Source organism: Macaca fascicularis, chromosome 5 (assembly GCF_037993035.2).
Source record: "Macaca fascicularis isolate 582-1 chromosome 5, T2T-MFA8v1.1".
Classification (NCBI taxonomy): Eukaryota; Metazoa; Chordata; class Mammalia; order Primates; family Cercopithecidae; genus Macaca; species Macaca fascicularis.
In genome coordinates this window covers 63388476-63398389 of record NC_088379.1, presented here as the reverse complement: position 1 = coordinate 63398389, position 9914 = coordinate 63388476, and the positions used below count along the sequence as shown (strand labels likewise).

At 43.6% G+C, this 9914-nt stretch overlaps 1 pseudogene; it reads right to left on the bottom strand.

Moving 5' to 3' along the window:
- Positions 1–1191: 1191 nt before the first annotated feature.
- LOC102144175 (zinc finger protein 532 pseudogene) lies at positions 1192–9686 on the bottom strand (annotated as a pseudogene).
- Positions 9687–9914: the final 228 nt, after the last annotated feature.

Below are 9914 nucleotides of genomic sequence, written 5' to 3'. Positions count from 1 at the left end.
TTCTACATACAGAAAATTATTTAAAAAATTAGTCCCTCAGGCCAGGCATGGTGGCTCATGCCTGTATTCCTAGCACTTTGGGAGGCCAAGCCGGGTGGATCACTTGAAGTCAGGAGTTCAAGACCAGCCTGGCCAACAAGGTGAAATGCCATCTCTACCAAAAATATAAAAAATTAGCCAGGTGTGGTGGCTCATACCTGTAATCCCAGCTACTTGGGAGGCTGAGGCTGGAGAATCAAGTGAGAATCACTTGAACCTGGGAGGCAGAGGTTGCAGTGAACTGAGATCACACTCCAGCCTGGGCGACAGAGCAAGATTCTGTCTAAAAAAAAAAAAAAAAAAAAGTGGTCACTCAACTCCTACCACTCATGTATTCCTATCATCCTACCATTAACATTTTGATGAATATTTTCCATTAACTTTTTTCTATGTATATTATATGTATGTTTTCACAAAGTTGGGTTTATACTGCAGTAGTATATACTGCCATATATACTACTATCTATATATCCTACTATTCACATTTTGTAACAAAAATGTCTTTTTTATTCTAATGTGGACAGGGATTTTCCACATGGACCATCTGTGGCTATTTCTCGGCTGAGCTCATCCTTTTGGATTTGATGAAGGCCATGCCATGTGTCCACATGTGAGTATTTAAGGCAGCTTCAGTTGCGAAAGTTTTTGCTCATACTTTGCACTTTCTGTCTGACATGGCACCATCAGGGGATTCATTCTCATGGCTGGGTTTGTTCTCTTATTCCTTATCTTACCCAGCCCCATTTTGTTTGGGCGCTGGCTGAGGTTCCTTTAACTTGTTTACAATGAAGAGGTGCCTGGACAGAGAGACGTGAGACGTGTAGCAGAGGCCACACTCCTGGCACTGGTAGGAAGAACCATCCTATTTGTGCTGACAGACATGTTCGTGGAACGGCAGCAGGTTTTCGGTGGTGATGCCACACAGGGTACACTTGTGAACCTTAAAAACATTGATTTTCAGCTTTTTCAGTGGTTGAGTGATTGCTCCTCAGGGAGGCCTGAACTCCAGAACTGGTTCTTCTAACTTCCACTTGGGACTGGGGACCTTGGTGTCTTCTTTTATTTCTGTTTCCTCCTCTTTGGTGGCATCCGTCATTTCTTTCAGGTCAGGGTCCTTGATGCCGTGCATCAGCTGGACGTGCTTCTCCAGCATCAACCGTTTGGTAAAGGTACATCTGGAGTATGGGCAGTGCGAGCAGGCATACACTTTCCTGATGCCTTTGTGCTTGATCCGGTGGTGCTGGCACAGACTGTGAGAGGAGCTGAAAGACTTGTCACACTGGCAGCGGGGGTGTTTCTTCATTTGCTTCCCGTGCTCCTTCCTCACGTGGGATATGTACACATCTCTCTGCATGAACAGGTGGTCACACTCCCAACACATCCACCCAGGACTGGCCACTTTCTTGGTTTCCATTTTTTCACAGGAGATGGAGGGTTTTTTTCCAATTTCTCTTTCCTATTCATGGATTTGGTGTCCTCTTTGTTTTGATTTGCTGAATTTTGAGTTACAGGCTTAATGCTCAAAGGCAAGTTTATACCCAAGTTTAGGGGCCCTTCAACACTTTTCAGTGTTCCATGCATAGACTTGATATGGTCCATCATAAGTTGCTTCTGTGCATATAAAAGAGAACAGTCTTGACACTTGAAAACAGATACTTTCTGTTTTTCAATGTGTTGGTCAAAGTGGCGATACAGCAAGGTTTGCAGGGTGAATGTAGTGTCGCACATGGAACACTTACTTATTATTTTTGGTTCTCCTATCTTGATGCCGGGATGCTGTGTATAGGCGTGGGAATGCGTGTTTGGGGCAGACTTAAATGCCATTGGACAAATAGGACACTTGTAGAAGATTTCACAATGAGAACCTTGAATGTGAGACTTCAGAACAGCCACATCAGAGTACACAACATTGCAATGCACACATCAAAAACCAACTCTCCTCTTGTAGTTCAGACAGTTCTTGGTGACGTGGGTCTGAAAGTGCACCGACCTGCAGATGGCCCCGCACTCAGGGCAGGTGTAGGGAGATTTGTGCTCATGGATTCTCTGGTGTGATGCATAACTGCACCGGTTAGGAAGCAGCATCTGGCAGCTAGTGAGTCTTTTGTCCACTCGTATCTGCAGCCTGCTGGAAATATGTAGCCAGTGACATCTCATCCTGGAAGACTTCATTACACTCCAAACCTTTTAGACTATGTCTACACAGTTTGGAGGGGTCTTCATCTTGGGGCATGGCTGGGGTGATGGGAGTACTTGAAGGAACCGATAAGACTGTTCCAGTTATGCCAGACTGAATTTTTGTGACAGTGTGTGTGCCAGCTCCCACAAGGCTCTGAAGAGTGGAAGTTGAAGTGGAAGTATTACTTGACAGAGAAACTCGTTTGATCTGCTGGGACTAGCTTTAAAATTAAGTGAGAGCATTGCATTACCACCCCTTTCTCCTTATGCCCATGGGCATGGGAAAGGAGGCTACATTTGTTGTAAAAAAAAAAAAAAAAAAAAAAAAAAGAGGTTCTTTGTACAAAGGTTGCATGTTACTTTGATGCACACACTCCATCTGTCGCAGTGCTGGGGTCAGACTCTTTTCAAGTGCGAAGGAGTCCCCATACTCCAAGTACCTGTACCCATGCATTGGTAACATGATCCCTGCATTGGCAGAAGGACTGAGGTTTGGGATGTAAACAGGGACTGGATTGACACTGCTCAGCACCTTGTTGAAAGCTTCCACCACAGAACTCTGCAAGGATAATACCACCTGGACTCGAGACACCTTTTTGGGGGGTTGTGAGGCTGCTGCATTGATTATTGCCTGCTTTATTTGTTGCTGAGGTTTGGTTAGCACTTGGCAGAGTTCAGAGTGGCCTGGGCACCCTAAGGCAGAAGGTTAAGGTTGGCAAGGTGCACTGTCTTTGGCACGAGTTTGGCATCATCCAGGCTGGATGCTGGCATGACAGTTTGCTGCTGGATGGCGTTGGCAGCTTTAATGATGGTGCTGCTGGCACTCTGAACAGAGGCAGCAGATATGACCATGGTTTTCACCCTGGCGCTGTTAGCGAGCTTCAAATCAATGACTTGGGATCCTGCCATCTTCACAACAGACACTGGGAGGAAAGCAGTAGCCACAGGCTTGATTGTGACCTGTTTGGGGGTGAGCTCTGCAGGGGAAACTGCACTGGTCATGACCGCAGACTGGAGAGGCACCCTGGGGGTAAAGGAAAGGATAGCGGCTGATGCTGGAGACAACAGAAGGGATGTCACAGAGGCCAGCACGCTACTATTCACATATTTTCTTATGTCATTATTCTGCTTAAAAATGATTTTAATGACTAAATTGCATCTTCTTTATTGATAAACCATAATTATGCACCAATTCCCTAACATTCTTAAAGAAATTTTGGAGGTAGCTGGCAAGATGGCCGAATAGGAACAGCTCCAGGCTGCAGCTCCCAGCCAGATCAATGCAGAAGGCGAGTGATTTCTGCATTTCCAACTGAGGTACCCTGCTCATCTCATTGGGACTCATTAGACAGCGGATACAGCCCACGGAGGGCAAGACAAAACAGGGTGGGGCATCGCCTCACCCGGGAAGCACAAGGGGTTGGGGAACTCCCTCCCCTAGCCAAGTGAAGCCATGAGGAACTGTGCTGTGAGGGATGGTGCAACCTGTCCCAGATACTGCGCTTTTCCCATGGTTTTCACAACCCACAGACCAGGAGACTCCCTCAAATACCTACATCACCAGGGCCCTGGGTTTCAAGCACAAAACTGGGAGGCCGTTTGGGCAGACACCCAGCTAGCTGCAGGAGATTTTTTTTCCATACCCCAGTGACACCTGGAACACCAGCAAGACCAGAACCGTTCACTCCCCTGGAAAGGGGGTTGAAGCTAGGGAGCTAAGTGGTCTAGCTAAGTGGATCCCACTCCCATGGAGCCCAGCAAGCTAAGATCCACTGGCTTGAAATTCTCACTGCCAGCAGCGCAGTCTGAAGTTGACCTGGGATACTCGAGCTTGGTGGGGGGAGGGGCGTCTGTCATTGCTGAGGCTTAAGCAGGCAGTTTTCCCCTCACAGTATAAACAAAGCTGCTGGGAAGTTCAAACTGCACAGAGCCCACTGCAGCTCAGCAAAGCTACTGTAGCCAGACTGCCTCTCTAGATTCCTCCTCTCTGGGCAGTATTGGGGGAACCCACCCCCAATATCTCGACTTAGGTTCTTTCTATTTTCCATAAGTGTCGGCCAGCTGAGAAATAGAGACAGTACAAAGAGAGGAATTTTACAGCTGGACCACCAGGGGTGACATCACATATTGGTAGGACCATGATGCCCATCTGAGTCTCAGACCAGCAAGTTTTTATTAAGGGTTTCAAAAGGGGAGGGGGTGTAAGAACAGGGAGTAGGTACAAAGATCACATGCTTCAAAGGGAAAAAAGCAGAACTACTAATAAGGGTCTTAAAAAGATCACATGCTTCTGAGGGAACAGGTCAAAGGGAAAAACCAGAACTACTGATAAGGGTCTATGCTCAGTGGTGCACGTATTGTCTTGATAAACATCTTAAACAACAGAAAACAGGGTTCGAGAACAGAGAACCAGTCTGACCACAAATTTACCAGGACTGAGTTTTCCCAACCCTAGTAAGCCTGACGGTACTCCAGGAGACCAGGGCATATCTCAGTCTTATCTCAACTGCACAAGACAGACATTCCCAGAGCAGCTGTTTATAGACCACCACCCAGGAATGCATTCCTTTCCCAGGGTATTAATATTAATATTTCTTGCTAGGAAAAGAATTTAGCGATATCTCTCCTACTTGCACAGCCATTTATAGGCTCTCTGCAAGAAGAAAAATATGGCTCTTTTTGCCTGACCTTGCAGGCAGTCAGACCTTATGGTAGTCTTCCCTTGTTCCCTAAAAATCGCTGTTATTCTGTTCTTCTTTAAGGTGCACTGATTTCATATTGTTCAAACACACGTTTTACAATCAATCTGTACAGTTAACATAATTATCACAGTGGTCCTGAGGTGACATACATCCTCAGCTTACAAAGATAACAGGATTAAGACATTAAAGTAAAGACAGGCATAAGAAATTATAAAAGTATGATTTGGGAACTGATAAATGGCCATGAAATCTTCACAATTTTCCTCTGCCATGGCTCCAGCCAGTCCTTCCATTTGGGGTCCCTGACTTCCCCCAACAGGGCAGGGCATCTGAAAGAAAGGCAGCAGCCCCAGTCAGGGGCTTATAGATAAAACTCCCATCTCCCTGGGACGCAGCACCTGGGGGAAGAGGCAGCTGTGGGAATAGCTTTAGCAGACTAAAATGTTCCCCTGCCTCCTGGCTCTGAAGGAGCAGTGGCTCTCCCAGCAAAGCAATCAAGCTCTGCTAAGGGACAGACTGCCTCCTCAAGTGGGTCCCTGACCCCCATGCCCCCTGACTGGGAAACACCTCACAGCAAGGGTGCCCCTCTTGTGTGAGGTGACCCTCAGACACCTCATACAGAAGAGCTCTGGTTGGCATCTGGCAGGTGCCCCTCTGGGATAAAGCTTCCAGAGGAAAGAACAGGCAACAATCCTTGCTTTTTTGCAGCCTCCACTGGTAATACTGAGGCAAACAGGGTCTGGAGTAGACCTCCAGCAAACTCCAGCAGACCTGGGGCAGAGAGGCCTATCAGAAGGAAAACTAACAAACAGAAAGGAATAGCATCAACATCAACAAGAAGAATATCCACACAGAAACCCTACCTTAAAGTCACCAACATCAAAGACCAAAGGTAGATAAATCCACAAAGATGAGGAAAAACCAGCGCAAAAAGGTTGAAAATTCCAAAAACCAGAATGCCTCTTCTCCTTCAAAGGATCACAACTCCTGGCCAGCTAGGGAACAGAACTAGACAGAGAATGAGTTTGACAAATTGACAAAAGTAAGCATCAGAAAGTGGGTAATAACAAACTCCTCTGAGCTAAAGTAGCATGTTCTAACCCAGTGCAAGGAAGCTAAGAACCTTGAAAAAAGGCTAGAGGAATTGCTAACTAGAATACAATTTGGAGAAGAACATAAATGACCTGATGGAGCTGAAAAACACAGCACGAGAACTTCATGAAGCATATTCAAGTATCAATAGCTGAATCAATCAGGCAGAAAGAAAGGATATCAGAGATTGAAGATCAACTTAATGAAATAAAGCATAAAGACAAAATTATAGAAAAAAGAAAGAAAAAGAATAAACAAATCCTCCAAGAAATATGGGACTATATGAAAAGATCAAATCTACATTTGATTGGCATACCTGAAAGTGATGGGGAGAATGGAACCAAGTTGGAAAACACTCTTCAAGATATTACCCAGGAGAACTTCCCCAACCTAGCAAGACAGGCCAGTATTCAAATTCAGGAAATACAGAGAACACCACAAAGATACTACTCGAGACGAACAACCCTAAGACACATAATTGTCAGATTCACCAAGGTTAAAATGAAGGAAAATATGTTAAGGGAAGCCAGAGAGAAAGGTCTGGTTACCCACGAAGAGAAGTCCATCAGACTAACAGCGGATCTCTCTGCAGAAACCCCACAAGCCAAAGAGAGTGGGGACCATTATTCAACATTCTTAAAAGAATTTTCAACCCAGAATTTCATATCCAGCCAAACTAAGCTTCATAAGGGAAAGAGAAATAAAATTCTTTATAGACAAGCAACTGCTGAGATTTTGTCACCAACAGGCCTGCCAAACAAGAGCTCCTGAAAGAAGCACTAAATATGGAAAGAAAAAACCAGTACCAGCCACTGTAAAAACATACCAAATTGTAAAGACCATCAACACTATGAAGAAACTGAATCAACTAACAGGCAAAATAACCAGCTACCATCATAATGACAGTATCAGATTGACACCTAACAATATTAATCTTAAATGTAAATGGGCTAAATGCCCCAATTAAAAGACACAGACCTGCAAATTGGATAAAGATTCAAGACCCATCTCACGTATAAAGACACACATAGGCTCAAAATAAAGGGACAGAGGAAGATTTACCAAGCAAACAGAAAGCCAGAAAAAGCATGGGTTGCATTCCCAGTCTGATAAAACAGACTTTAAACCAACAAAGATAAAAAAGACTAAGAAGGGCATTACATAATGGTAAAGAGATCAATGCAACAAGAAGAGCTAACTATTCTAAATATATATGCATCCGATACAGGAGCACCCACATTCATAAAGCAAGTTCTTAGAGATCTACAAAGAGACTTAGACTACCACACAATAATAGTGGGAGATTTTAACACCACACTGTCAATATTAGACAGATCAATGAGACAGAAGATTAGCAAGGATATTCAGGCCTTGAACTCAGCTCTGAACCAAGCAGACCTAATAGACATCTGCAGAACTCTCCACCCCAAGTCAGCAGAATACACATTCTTTTCAGCACCACATCACACTTATTCTAAAATTGACCATATAATTGGAAATAAAACACTCCTCAGCAAATGCAAAAGAAGAGAAATCATAACAAACAATCTCTCAGATCACAGTGCAATCAAATTACACTTCAGGATTGAGAAACTCCCTCAAAACCTCACAACTACATGGAAACTGAACAACCTGCTGCTGAATGACTACTGGGTAAATAATGAAATTAAGGCAGAAATAAGTTCTTTGAAGCCAATAAGAACAAAGATACAACTTACCAGAATCTCTAGGACACAGCCAAAGCAGTGTTTAAAGGGAAATTTATAGCACTAAATGCCCACGGGAGAGAGTGGGAAAGATCTAAAATAGACACCCTAATATCACAATTAAAAGAACTAGAGAAGAAAGAGCAAACAGATTCAAAAGCTAGCATAAGACAAGAAATAACTAAGATCAAAGCAGAACTGAAGGATATCTCCTTCAGTTCTGAAAAATCCTTCAAAAAATAAACCTTGATTTGCTTTCTCTGTCTTCTGTTAATCAGAAAGAGCCTGTCTCTCATTATCAATGAAAAGTTTTACCTGGGGGCAATTAACCAAAGAGGGAGAGGCTGAGTTACAGCTTGTAGAACAAATGAAAATCCTTCAAAAAAAAAAAAAATCAATGAATCCAGTAGCTGGTTTTTTGAAAACTATCAAGTTGGCTTCATCCCTGGGATGCAAGGCTAGGTCAAAATATGCAAATCAATGAACATAATCCATCACATTAACAGAACCAATGACAAAAACCACATGATGATCTCAATAGATGCAGAAAAGGCCTTCCATAAAAAGGAGGAAAAGGCCTTCAACACCACTTCATGCTAAAAAACTCTCAATAAACTAAGTATTGATGGAACGTATCTCAAAATAATAAGAGCTACTAATGACAAACCCACAGCCAATATTATACTGAATGGGAAAAAACTGGAAGCATTCCCTTTGAAAACCGGCACAAGACAAGGATGCCCTCTCACCACTCCTATTCAACATAGTATTGGAAGTTTTGGCCAAGGCAATCAGGCAAGAAAAAGAAATAAAGTGCATTCAAATAGGAAGAGAGAAAGTCAAATTGTCTCTGTTTGCAGATGACATGATTGTATACTTAGAAATCCCATCATCTCAGCCCAAAGTTTCCTTAAGCTGATAAGCAACTTCAGCAAAGTCTCAGTATATAAAATCAATGTGCAAAAATCACTAGCATTCCTATACACCAACAACAGACAAACAGAGAGCCAAATCATGAGTGAACTCCCATTCACAATTGCTGCAAGGAGAATAAAATACCTAGGAATACAACTTACAAGGGATGTAAAGGACCTCTTTGTGGCTGACTGCTATGGTTACTACTTGAGACCATCACTATAGCAGTTACTACTGTTACTGCTTGAGACCATCATTACAGTCGAATGAAGGCACGAACGTAGAAATGAAAACCAAGGAAAAAAGAAACTGTTTTAAGGAAAAGTTAGCATGGGGAAAAAGAAGAGAACTCCCTGCTTCTAGTGAGCAAAGGCCACCCCCTGTATTTATTGGGTAACAAAAGCAGGGAGGAGGAGGTAACGATTGATCAGCTGCTCAATTGATCACAGGTTCATATTGTTACTAACAGGCTTCAATCATGCCCGATCATAGGAAACACTTGTGTGGCCTCCAACATCTCCTCCTTTTTGTTTTTAAATTAATTGAGCAAGACAATTGCAGGCTGTGCAGCCCTTAATTGCCGATTGGTAATCCAGCTTCATTTTTTTAGCCCTTATTCAAAATGGAGCCGCTCTGGTTTGAATTGCTTCTTACATAACCCCCCCTTCCCTTTTACAAGAGGACCTTTAATCCTAAGGGTTGCAGAAGGATGAAGGTCCGTCTTCTGCAACTTCTTCATGCAGAATAGGGGCGATAATATTCCTGCCTAACTATTAGGGTGTCTTGTATTCAGAGAGGAGCTCAGTCAGAAAGTATTGATCCATTAAACATCTATTGTACCTCTGAGTTCCAGCAAAAGGTGAAACACTGGCGCTCCACAGTTTCTCAGCTTCCTGTTTAGTCTTCGTGATCTGTCCCCATGCTATGAAGGTTGATGTCAGCGTGACTCCGCTCAGTCCTCATTCCGTCTTCGCATTCAGATTCAACTGGCTCATGGCTCGTACTGGGGGAACCAGGACTGTAGTTGGAATCCATGGGTCCCTCCAGTCTCCATGGTCGCACACATCTTGAGGGCACCCCCAAGGTTTGTTCATCTTCTGTAAAGACACAAGCATATCCTCGTCCCCACATTAATAAATCTACTGAAATAAAAGCAAAGGCTCTTGTGGCTATAGCCGGGAGGCATGCCATTGCTGAGCATTTGTTCTACAAGCTGTAACTCAGCCTCTCCCTCTTTGGTTAATTGCCCCCCGGGTAAAACTTTTCACTGATAATGAGAGAC